The 13,709-nt window shown below is 40.3% G+C and overlaps 1 pseudogene; it reads right to left on the reverse strand.

Moving 5' to 3' along the window:
* Positions 1–9,358: 9,358 nt before the first annotated feature.
* Positions 9,359–13,709, reverse strand: part of LOC119511370 — a 32,451-nt pseudogene continuing 28,100 nt past the window's right edge.

Below are 13,709 nucleotides of genomic sequence, written 5' to 3' on the forward strand. Positions count from 1 at the left end.
CAATGCCTGTGTTCTTAATTGAAATACTACAGGAATAAATAAAGAAACTGAGATTTTTTAAACATAAATTTTAAATTGTTAAAGAAAACCTTATTATACAAGGAATATGAAACAATGATAAATTGGTGAAAAAAATAAATAAAGACAGTTTACTGGTGTTCATTTCCCTCCTCATGAAGGCACAGGGTCAGATCAGGGTGAGGTTGCACTGACCAGCTTTCATGGGATATGTGATTAATGGTCACAGTCAGTGCAACTTGAGCTTGTTACCCTGTGCTTCAGCAAATTTGGGAATGGAGAGGTCAGGGAAGTCTTCTTCCATTGCTAATAAACTTCCTTCAGATCTGGAAAAAAATACATGCCATATTTGTAGTTAATGTCTCCCAAGCCCAGCATGGTGTAAATGGGTGATGTGGGGTGGGCAGTCAGAGTTACATGTATATCATTTTAACTGACAGTGTCAGGTTATATTGGCTCCCAGACAGGGATATCCCTCAGTACAATGATCTTTCCTGGAACAAGGAACAAACAATATACAGTGGATGCCATCCTGCCTGCCCTCTGAGACTCTCAATCTCTGTCCCCAATCATGTCTCCAACCCACTCAACACAAAATTTATCAACCTTTCCATGTATCATGTGTTCTCTTCATCACAGGACCACCTTGACTGTCACTCAGCATTTAGGCCCAGAATTAGATATCTGAGAAACTCAAATAGACCAAGAAATCCCACCAGTAAGACAGCCATGATTCAATCCTCATGTCATCTATGAATAGTGGAGAGGGCAGACTCTTCAAAGCTTTCCAAATTTCCCTGACTTAAGGTGGGTTCATTGACTGCACAAGGGCATGCCTTATGGTAGGCTCAGCTAAGTGAGTACATGGGATGCTAAGCTGCTTGTCTTAGATCCATCATTATATCTGTACCATTGGAAAAAAAGGCATTTCATTAAATTCCCCCTACTGCACACCCAATTGTAATTTGCCCTTGGTCATTCCTGTATAGCTTCCTCCATGGAGAGTCAAACCCTCAGCATCCATCGGGGCTGCAGGTGATCCTCAGGAATGCAGAATAATCCTCATATGCCTACAACAATCTGCACAAGCCACAACACCTCCACCATCACCTGCACACTTGAGTATCTTATTATATTTTCAGACCTCAAGGCAGCCACAGGGATAGAGCCCTGTTGCTTAGCTACCTGATGCCTACTGTGAGGTAGGAGAGGGTCAGCCTAATTTGGATATGCACATTCAAAGCACCCACCAGAATTCTATCCCAGTTTGTAACCTGGGCTGACTGCCTTTTCCATAGGTTTGAGCACCAGTGATAATTTTTTAAATGAGTTTTCTTAACTTGGGATTTCCTGCTGTATATTATGCAAAACAGGGTAAAGGGATTCCTATTTGGGGTAATTGGAAAGATTCAGAAACTGTTGGTGTGGTTTGTAGCTGCTTATATACACAAGGCTCATCTGAGAAGCCTTTATTTAAATGTGGATATGGGCAATGTGAAATTGTGTAACTTGAACTAGATGACAAGGGGGGGAAAAGAAATCCTAGGACTGTGCAGCAATAAACAACCACCAAGGATGATACATGGACTGTATGAAGGTTAATGTTTATAATATTGGAAATCATTAATCAAATGCCTTGAAGATAACCTATTAAAGCAAACTTGTGCAATGCAGGAAGCAAAGAAGTTATTTCATGTTACTTGCTTTCCCAAAACTTTGCTTTGTTTTATTATAAAGTGGTGATTTTTGATACTGTGTGTTCTTGTAGCTTATAGATAATGTTTAAAATGAATTCAATAAAATGAAAGAAACAAGAATTGAACTTTTTCATTTAAAAATAATCACCATGAGGGCATCATAATTTTCTGCCAATAAGCCTAAAATTCATAAACTCAATTTCATCAGGAAGAACCTCTGAAAAGAAACATAATTTGAGGAATATTCACTAAAAGGATGGTTAAGCAGTTTTCTGATATGTCCGTATGAAGAAAATAATTGAGATATATTCAGATGAAAGAGAATAAGTATACCTGTAAAAGAAATGCCACTATTGATATGAGACTGGACACTATATTTTTGTGCATTTCTACATTTTGATCATTATGATTACTATTAGCATTTTGCTTGGTCCATAGTACATGATTGGATAATTGATGAGTTGGGAACCAGGTCCCTAGATTAGAACTTATTACTACAACCATATTAATTTAATGATTGTGGTATTGTTGCTGAGAAAGAATGCTTCTGTTCTTAAGTGAAATACTACAGTAATAATTAAAGAAACTGATTTTTAAACATAAATTTAAAATTGTTAAAGAAAACCTTATACAGGGAACATGAAACAATGTTAAATCAGTGAAAAAATTATATAAAGACAGTTCAGATGTGTTGGTTTCTGTCTTCATGAAGGTACAGGGTCAGATCAGGGTGAGATTGCGCTGACCTGCTTTCATGGGATATGAAATGAATGGTCATAGTCAGTGCCACTTGGTCCTACACCCATGGGATTCAGCAAATTTGGGAATGGAGTGGTAGGGGAATTCTTCTTCCATTGTTAATAAACTTCCTTCATATTGGGAAAAAATATGTGCCACATTTGTGGTTGATCCCACCCAATCCAGCACCACATAAAAGAGGGACTTGGGGTGGGCATTCTTAATTACATGTGCATCATTCTATCTGACAGAACCAGGGTATGTTGACTCCAAAGACAGGGATATCACTCAGTGCAATGATAATTCCTGGACCAAGAAACAAACAGTATTCAGTGTACACCATCATGCCTGCCCTCTGGGAATGTCCATACCTGTCCACAATCATGCCTCCAACCCAGTCAACACAAAAAATACCAGCCACTCCACATATCTTGTTTTCCCTTCATCACAGGATAATGCTGATTATCACTCAGCAATTAGGCCCACAAAGAGATTTTTGGCAAGCATAAATACAGCAAGAAATCCCAACACTAAGGCAGCCATGAGCCAATCCTCATTTCAGCTGTAAACAGTGAACAGGTCAGACACTTCAACGTTGTCCAAATTTGCCTGACTTACAGTGGGTTCAATCACTGCACATGGGCATGCCTCATGTTTGACTCTGCTAAGTGAGCAAATGGGATGTTAAGCTGCTTGTCTTAGATCCATCAGGTATTTCTGATCCAGTGGAAAAAAAGGCAGGCAGATGCTTGGCCAGGGGCACTTCAGTAAAGTCCCCAGTCCCGCACACCCAATTGGAATTTGCCCTTGGGCATTCCTGTAGAGCTTCCTCCAGGGACAGTCAAACCCTCACCATCCATCGGGGCTGCAGGTGATACTTGGGGTTGCAGAATCATCCTTATATACCTACAACAAACTGCACAGTTCACAACACTGCCACAATCACTGCACACTTGGGGATCCCATTATATTTTCAGACCACAGGGTAGCCATTGGTAAAGAGCCCTGTTGCTTAGCATCCTGATGCCTATTGTGAGGTAGGAGAAGGTCAGAGTAATTTGCAAATGTGCATTCCAACACTCACCAAAATTCAGTGCTGCTTTGGAACCTAGGCTGACACTTTCTCCTCTACAGTTTTGAGGCCCAGTGAGATTTCTTCTCTGAGGTTTATTAAATTGGGATTTCCTACTGTATATTAGGCACACTGAGATACAGGGATTCCTATTTGGAATAATGGGAAAGATTCAGAAACACTTGATGTGGTGTGTAGCTGCTTGTGCACAAAAGGCTCTGTAGAGAAGCCTCTATTTGAAACTGGATATGAAGGATGAGAAGTCTTGTAACTGGAACTAGATGACAAGAGGGGAAAAAAGGAAACCTAGGACTGTGCAGCAAAAAACAATACCCAAAGGAAGATACATGGACAGTATGAAGAGTACTGTTTATAATATTAGAAATCTTTAATGAAATGCCTTGAATTTAACCCATTAATGTGAACTTGTGCAACATGTGTAGCAAAGAAGTTATTTCAGGTTACTTGCTTTGCTGAAACTTTGCTTTGCTTTATTATAAAGTGGTGATATGTGATACTTGTGTGTTGTTGTACCTTATAGAGAATCTTTAAAATGAATTCAGTACAATGAAAGAAATAAAAATTTAACTTCTCATTTAAAAATAATCACGAGAGCGCAATAAATTTCTGCCAATAAAACTTAAGTTCAGAAACTCAATTTCATCAGGAAAAACCACTAAAAGAAACAGAATTTGAGGTATATTCTTTAAAAGAATATTTCAGCAGTTTTCTAATGTCAAGATGAAGGAAATTATTGAGATTTATTCAGATGAAAGAGAATAAATATACCTGTAAAAGAAATGTGATGCTTAATATGAGATAGGACACTATTTTTGTTTTGTGCCTTTCTACATTTCTATCATTATTGTTACTATCAAGATTTTGCTTGGTCAGTACTACATGATTGGGTAATTATTCAGGTGGGGTCAGACCCCTAGATGAGATATTTTTACTACAACCAGGTTAATTTTGATTGTGGTAATGTTCATGTGAATATATAAGAGAATGTCTCTGTTCTTAAGTGAAATAGTAAAGGAATAATTAAAGAAACTTACATTTTTTACACATAAACTTAAAATTCTTAAAGAAAACATTATACAGGGAAAATGAAAATATGCAAATCAGTGAAAAAAGAAATATTATAAAGAGGGTTCACATGTGTTGGTTTCCCACCTCATGAAGGCATATGGTAAAATCAGATTGGGATTACACTGACCTGCTTTCATAGGATATGAGAAGAATGGTCACAGTCAGTGCCACTTGGGCCTAGTCCCTTGGTCTTCAGCAAATTTAGTAATGGAGAGTTTGAAGAATTCTTCTTCCATTGATAATAAACTTGTTTTGTGATCTGGAACAAAATATGTGCCACTTTTGTGGTTAATCCCTCCAAACTCTTGCACAATGTAAAAGAGGGAATTGGGATGTTCATTCACAGTTACATGTGTATCATTCTAAGTGACAGAGCTAGGGAATGTTGGCTCCCAGGACAGGGATATCACTCAGTGCAATGATAATTCCTGGACCAAACAACAAACAATATTCAATGTACCCCATCATGCATGCCCTCTGGTATTCTCCATCCCTGTCCCCAATCATGCCTCCAACCCACTCAACACAAAAATATCAGCCCCTCCATGAATCATGTGTTCTCTTCATCACAAGACCACCTTGACTGTCAATCAACATTAAGGCCCAGAATTAACATTCTCCCAAGCATAAATAGAGCAAATGTCCCACCACTAAGACAGCCATAAGCCTATCCTCATGTCAGCTATAAACAGTGGACATGGAAGACACTTCAAAGTTGTCCAAGTTTGCATGATTTAAATAGGGTTCATTGAATGCACATGGGCATGTCTCATGGGAGGCTCTGCAAAGTGAGTACACAGGAATCTAAACTTCTTTTCTTAGATCCAGTGGTTATTTCTGTGTCATTGGGAAAAAAAGGCAGCCCAAGCTTGGATAGGGCACTTCGTTAAAGTCCACCATACCACAAACCCAATTGGAATTTGCCCTTGGGCATTCCTGTATAACTTGGTCAAAGCGCATGACTGGGTAATTGTTGACTTGGGGCAAAGCCCCTAGGTGAGATCTTTGTACTACGACCTGGCTAATTTAATGATTGTTGTAATGTTACTGAGAATACATAAGAGAATGCCTCTGTTCTTAAGTGAACTACTACAGGAATAATTAAAGAAACTGACAATTTTTTAAACATAAATTTAAAATTGTTAAAGAAAACCCTATTATACAAGGAATATGAAACAGTGGTAAATCAGTGAAAAAAATTAAACAAAGACTGTTCACATGTGATGGTTTCCCTCCTCATGAAGGCACAGGGTCAGATCAGGGTGAGATTGACTGGCCTGCTTTCATAGGATGTAAGAAGACTGGTCACCATAAGTGCCACTTGGGTCTACTCCCTGAACTTCAGCAAATTTGGGAATGAAGAGGTCAGAGAAGTCTTCCATTACTAATAAACTTCCTTCAGGCCTGGAAAGAAATATATGCCCAATTTGTTTTTAATCACTCCCAAGCCCAGCACCATGTAAAAGGGTGACTGGAGGTGGGCATTCAGTTACATGTGTATCATTTTAACTGACAGAGCCAGGGTATGTTGTCTCCCCAGACAGCGATATCCTCAGTGCAATGATATTTCCTGGACCAAGGAATAAAAAATATTCAGTGTACAGCATCATATCTGTCCTCAGGGTGTCTCCAAACCTATCCCCAATTATAGGTCCAAACCACTCAACACAAAATATATCCTCTCCATGAATCATGTGTTCCTTTCATCACAAGACCACCTTGACAGGCAGTCAGCATTTAGGCCCAGATGAGATTTTGGGCAAGCATAAATAGAACAAGAAATCCCACAACTAAGACAGCCATAAGCCAATCCTCATGTCAGCTATAAACAGTGGACAGTGCAGACACTTCAAATTTTCCAAATTTCCCTGATGTAAAGTGGGTTCATAGACTGCACATGGGCATGACTCATAGTAGCCTATGCTAAATGACAACATGGGATGCTAAGCTGCTAGTCTTAGTTCCAGTGGTTATTACTGTGCCATTGGAAAACAAAGAGAGGCCCAAGCTTGGACAGGGGCAATTCATCACAGTTCCCCCTACCACACACCCAATTGGAATTTGCCCTTGGACATTCCATTATAGCTTCCTCCAGGGAAGGTAAAACACCATCCATCAGTTCTGCAGGTGATCCTCAGGATGCAGAATCATCCTCATATACCTACAGTAAACCACACAGGCCACAACACCTCCACCATCACCTGCACTATTTGGGATCTGATTATATTTTTGGAACACAGGGCAGCCATTGGGATAGACACCTGTTGCTTAGCAGCCTGATGCTTATTGTGAGGTAGGAGATGGTCAGCATCATTTGCATATGCACATTCTAAGCACCCACCAGAATTCTGTGCCACATTGAAACTTGGGTTGACACTGTCTACTCCACAGGTTCAAGCCCCAGTGATATTTATTCCCTGAGGTTTATTAACTTGGGATTTCCTCTTTATATTAGGCCCACCAGGGTACAGGAATTCCTATTTGGAGTAATAGGAAAGATTCAGAAACACCCAATATGTTGTGTAGCTGATGTGCACACAAGGCTCAGCAGAGGAGCCTCTATTTGAAAGTGGATATGAGGGATGTGAAGTTGTGTAACTGGAACTAGATGACAAGAGGGGGGAAAAGGAAACCAAGGACTGTGCAGCAATAAACAATACCCCAAGGAAGATACATGGACTCTATGAAGAGTACTGTTTATAATATTTGAAATCTTTAATCAAATGCCTTGCCAATAACTCATTAATGCAAACTTGTGCAATGCAGGGAGTAAAGAAGTTATTTCAGGTTACTTGCTTTGCTGAAACTTTCCTTTTCTTTACTATAAAATGATTTTTGATACCTGTGTGTTGTTGTAGCTTATAGATAATGTTAAAATGAATTCAATACAATGAAAGAAACAAAAAATATACTTCTCATTTAAAAATAATCACCATGAAGTCACAATAATTTTCTGCCAATAAAATTTGAAATTTGTAAACTCAATTTCATCAGGAAAAACCCTTAAATAAACAAAATTTGATATATATCCTTAAAAGGATGTTTCAGCAATTTTCTAATATGTCCAGATGAAGGAAATAAGTGAGACATATTCAGATGAAAAAGAATAAGTATACATATAAAAGAAAAGCCCCATTTGATATGAGACTGGACTCCATCTTTGTTTTTTATCTTTCCACATTTCTATCATTATTATTACTACTAACATTTTGCTTGGTCCATAGGACACGATTGGGTAATTGAGGTGTGGACCAGGCCCGTAGATGAGATATTTTTACTACAACCATGTTTATTAAATGATTGTGGTAATGTTCCTGTGAATACATAAGAGAATGCCTCTGTTCTTAAGTGAAATACTACAAGAATATTTAAAGAAACTGGCATTTTTTTAAACATAAATTTAAAATTGCTACAGAAAAAATTATTACACAAGATATATGAAACAATGTTAAATCCATGAAAAAAGAAATTAAAGAAAGACAGTTCACATGTGTTGGTTTCCCTCCTCATGAAGGCACGTGGTCAGATCAAGGTGAGATTACAGTGACCTGTTTTCAAGGGATATGATAAGAATGGTCACAGACAGTGCCACTTCAACCTGCTTCCTTGGGCTTCAGCAAATTCGGGAATGGAGAGGTCAGGGAAATCTCCTTCCTTCCTAATAAACTTGCTTTCATGTCTGAAACAAAATATGTGCCACATTTGTTAATCCCTCCCAAATCCAGCACCATGTAAAAGGGGGACATGGGGTGGGCATTCACAGTTACATGTACATCATTCTAACTGACAGAGCCAGGGAATTTTGGCTCCCAGGACAGGGATAACTCTCAGTGCAATGATAATTCCTGGAACAAGGAACAAACTATATTCAGTGTACATCATCATGCCTGCCCTCTGGGAGTTCCCATAGCTATCCCCAATTATGCCTCCTACCCACTCTACACAAGAAGTATCAGTCTCTCCATGTAACATGTGTTCTCTTCATATGAGGAACACCTGGATGTCACTCAGCATTTAGACCCAGAATGAGATCTGGCAATCATAATTAGAGCAAGAAATCCCACCACTAAGACAGCCATGAGCCAATCCTCATGTCAGCTATAAACAATGGACAGGGCAGACACCTCAAATTAGTCCAAATTTCCCTGACTTAAAGTGGGTTCATTGACTGCACATGGGCATGCCTCATGTTAGTCTCTGCTAAGTGAGCAGACAGGGTGCTAAGCTGATTAGATCTAGTGGTTATTTCTGTTGCATTGGGAAAAAAAAGGCAGGCCCAAGTTTGGATAGGGGTACTTCATTAAAGTTCCCTTACCCCACACCCAATTGGAATTTGCTCTTGGACATTCCTGTGTAGCTTCCTCCAGGGAGAGTCAAACCCTCAGCAAACATTGGGGCTTCAGGTGATCCTCAGGGCTGCAGAATTATCCTCATAATCCTACAACAAACTGAACAGAACACTACAACTCCACCGTCACCTGCACATTTGGGGATCCCTTTATGTTTTCAGACCACAGGGTAGGCATGGGAAAGAGCCTTGTTGCTTAGCAACCTGATGCCTTTTGTGAGTTAGGAGATGTTCACTGGAATTTCTGCATGCACATTCCAAGCACCCACCAGAATTCTATGCTGCTTTGGAACCTGAGCTGACACTGTCTCCTCCAGATGTTTGAGCCTCAGTGAAATTTCTTCCCTGAGGTTTCTTAACTTGGGATTTCCTGCTGTATATTAGGCACAGAGTTGTTCAGGGATACCTAATTGGAGTAAAGGGAAAGATTCAGAAAGAGTTGGTGTGGTGTTTAGCTGCTTGTGCACACAAGACTCAGCAGAGGATCCTCTATTTTTTTTATTTTATTTTGAAATAAATTCAAAGTTACAGGAACAGTTGCAAAAACAATACAAACCCCATACACAGCATACCCTGACACCCATCCCCCATTACCCCTCTCCATCACTTTAACATACTGTCACACTGCCCTTTGTTTCTTTCCCTCCCTCCCTCCCTATCATCCATCATCTATTGCTCTGTCTTCTGAACATATGATGGCAAGCTGGACACATCCTTGAACAAACACTATAATTCATATGTACAATTCCCATGAACAAGAACATTCTTTTATACAATCCCATTAGGTGCAGCTAAGAAGTTCAAGAAATTCAACATTGATACAAAGCTTACATTCTATATTTCCTTTATTTTTTCTTATATTCCAACTGTGTCCCTTTGAGCCTCCTGTCCTCCATCCTTAGATCCCATCCAGGATCATTCTTGACATTCAAAAAAAAATATTCTCAGCTGTGAGGATCTTCTGGTGAAAATGAGGAGTCTAAGTTCCGAAGATCACCTTTTCCAAAATCATCACGTGTATTCTTTTTTAACACATTAACACACTATCTGATGAACTTGAACAAACACTGACTAAAGCCATTACCACAAAAAAAACACACTTTTATGGTTTCACTCCAGCATGGACTCTCTGATGTGCTTCAAGATGTGAGGACTGAATGAAGCTCTTACCAAATATGCCACATTTATAGGGTTTCTCTCCCATGTGGATCCTTTGATGAACATGATCATAAGGATTCAAAATGAAGCTTTTCCCACACTCTTCACATTTGTAGGTTTCTCTCCTGTATGGACTCCCTGATGGGCTTGAAGATATTAACTGGAGCTGAAGGCCTTACCACACGTCTCACATTTGTATGGCTTCTCTCCTGTGTGAATTCTCCGATGTGCATGAAGATTTGAAATCTGATTGCAGTTCTTACCACATGTCTCACATTTGAATGGTTTTTCTTCTGTGTGGACTCTCTGATGGGCATGAAGATCTGAACTACAGCTGAAGACTTTACCACATGTTTCACATTTGTATGGCTTCTTTCCTGTGTGAACTCTCTGATGAGCACGAAGACTGGAAAACCAAGTGAAGTGCTTACCACACGTTGCACATTTGTATGGTTTCTCTATTGTGTGGACTCTCTGATGGGCTTGAAGATCTTTACTCCATCTGAAGCCCTTACCACATGTCTCACATTTGTATGGCTTCTCTCCTGTGTGGACTCTCCAATGACCCTGAAGATGTGAATTCCGATTGAACTCCTTACCACATGTCTCACATCTGTATGGTTTCTCTCCTGTATGGACTCTCTGATGGGCTTGAAGATTGCAATCATGACTGAAGTTCTTATCACACACACCACATTTGTATGGTTTCTCTCCAGTATGTATTCTCTGATGGGCTAGAAGATGTGAGGCCCTCCTGAAGACCTTACCACACACATCACATTGATATGATTTCTCTCCAGTGTGGACTCTCTGATGAAGACCAGAATTCCGATTAAGTATCCAATCACATTCTTCCTATTTGTATGCTCTGTCTTCATTGTGGGCTATCTGATGGGTGAGAAGGTGTGATGTCTGACTGAAACTTTTATTATACACATCACATTTATAGGATTTCTCTACAATGTTGTTCACATATTGAATGTTAAGATCTAAGCTATGATTGAAGTGCTTCCCATACTTATCACACTTATATGGCTTCTCTCCTATGTGAATGAGTTCATAAGCAGAACAAGAAGAGCTCTGATTGAAGCTTTTAGCACACACCTGACATTTGTAAGGTTTCTCTCCTGTGATGACTTTCTCATTAGTTTGAAGATGTGAACTCTGACTGAGGCCCTCACCACCCCCATCTTTCCTATAGTAGTTCTCTCCTATAGGAACACTCTGATGAATGGGAAGCACTAAGCTATAATTGATGCCCTTTCCACACTCAATACATTTATGAGGCTTCTCTCCTAAGTGCAATTGCTGATGAACTTCAAGACTAGAGTCAATGCTCTTTCCTTTTCCATTCTCACCAGATGTTTGCGCTCCTGAGTGGATTACACTGTGCTGTGATGATTTCAAGTCTTTTCCACAATTATTATGGCTAAACACTTTCTCTCTTACGTACACTCTGTGATCATCGTGGTGATGAGGGTCTCTTTTCATAACACACTGATCATGTTTACACTGCTTATTTCTTACATCCATTTGATAATTCTGTGACTGTCTCAGATATATTTTCCTAAAAAAGTTCCAGGTGGTCCCATTTGGGAACTCTTTATTTTGATTCCTACTGGAATTCTCCCCTTGAAACTTCATTACATAGTTCTCATCTTCAGAACTCTGAATAGATACTCCTGCCCATATATGACAGGGAGAATCACCTTGTTTTAGCATCTCAGACCTCTTGTCTTGAAGATTTATTATTGCATCTTGATTTCTGGCTAATATACTTGTAAATTGTTCCCACTTCTGCCAGCAGATAAGATCTTCATGTAAAAGGTACCTTAATGCTACTTCTTGAAGAGTCTCTATTTCATTTTGATTCCTGTGTGCTTTTTAAATTCCCCTCCTACAGTTTACCAGAATTAGTCAGTGACATCATTAGACTATGGCAGAAACGATGGTATGTCACTTCCAAGACTAGGTCTTAAAGGACATGTGTCTTCTCCCTCCTGCTCTTTTGGTTCAACTGCTCCACAGAGAGCAGGTTCCTGAAGGTCTCCACCATCACATCTTGGTACAATTTACTCTGCGCAGCATCCAGCAGCCCCAGTTCTTCCTTGGTGAAGACCACGGCTACATCCTTGAATGTCACTGCCTCCTCTGTTTTTACCCATTCCACTGTTCTTTCTTCCTTCCTGAAGTCTGAAGCCTCCTTCTGTTCTCTATCCCTTCTGTTTAGAGAACTTCCTTTAGCTGAAACCTGGTCATTTCCTTTTGCTCCTCTGGAGGAGGTAAGAGGCCTGGGCAGGCAGAGCTCACAGGGTTGTTGTGAGGGTTAAATGTTGGAGAAGGTGCAAAACTCATGTGGTTCCCCTGCAGCTCAAACCCGGAGACGCGCAAACTGCCAGAAACGGCAGGGGCTCAAGCTGCTGCTCCCGCCACCAGCTGCGACCTCCACGGTTAGCCCCGGCTTCTCTTCCCCGAGGCGGAGGACCGACACCTGCCGTCCCCAGGTACCTGACAAGAAAGCTCAGAGAGCTTGCAGAGGGCGGGCTTCGATGTCATTTAATGTTCAAGTGAGTTGTTTCCTTTTCCGTGTTTTAACAATAAATTTATCCTCTCTTCTGCAATGAGTGAGTATAACTAGGAGGAGTGAGAAACCCAGACTATCTTGAAAAAAGAAAGTAGCCAACCTTAGGTCTATGAATATTCTAGTTTGCTAATGCTGCAGAATGCAAAACACCAGAGATGGATAGGCTTTCATAAAATGGGGGTTTATTTCGCTACACAGTTACAGTCTTAAGGCCACAAATCATCCAAGGAAACACCTCAGCAATTGGGTACCTTCACCGGAGGATGGCCAATGGCGTCCGGAAAACCTCTGTTAGCTGGGAAGGCAGCCGGCGTCTGCTCCAAAGCTCTGGCCTCAAAACGGCTTTCTCCCAGGACGTTCCTCTCTAGCAAGCTTGCTCCTCTTCAAAACATCACTCCCAGCTGCACTCTGTTTCCTCTTTGAGTCAGCTCATTTATATAGCTGCACCGATCAAGGCCCACCCCGAATGGGTGGGGCCACGCCTCCATGGGAACATCTCATCAAAATTATCACTGACAGCTGGGTGGGGCACACTCCAAGCAAATCCAACCAGCACCCAAGAGTCTGCCCCACACAAGACCACAAAGATAATGGCATTTGGGGGACACAATACATTCAAACCGGCACATTCCACCCCCTGGACCCCAAAATGACATTATCTTTCCAAATACAAAACACATTCATTTCATCACAATATCACAGAAACTTACATCATCTCAGTAACTATAGTCAAGTACAAAATCCCATCAAAATCAATTTAGGCATGGTCAGTCCTAAGGCATAATTTTTCTTTAGCTGTGGATCTGTGAAGTTAGAACAAGTTATGTGCTCCCAATATACAAAGGAGAGACATTCATAGGATAAACATTTCCATTGCCATGAGAAACAGTAAGGAAAACAGGGTTAACAGGACCAAAACAGTTCCTAAAACCTGCAGGACAAACTCCATTAGATTTCAAAGTCTGAGAGTCATTTACAGAACAATGTTGCATCCTTGGGGCTTGA

The sequence above is a fragment of the Choloepus didactylus genome, chromosome 16 (assembly GCF_015220235.1).
Source record: "Choloepus didactylus isolate mChoDid1 chromosome 16, mChoDid1.pri, whole genome shotgun sequence".
Taxonomy (NCBI): Eukaryota; Metazoa; Chordata; class Mammalia; order Pilosa; family Megalonychidae; genus Choloepus; species Choloepus didactylus.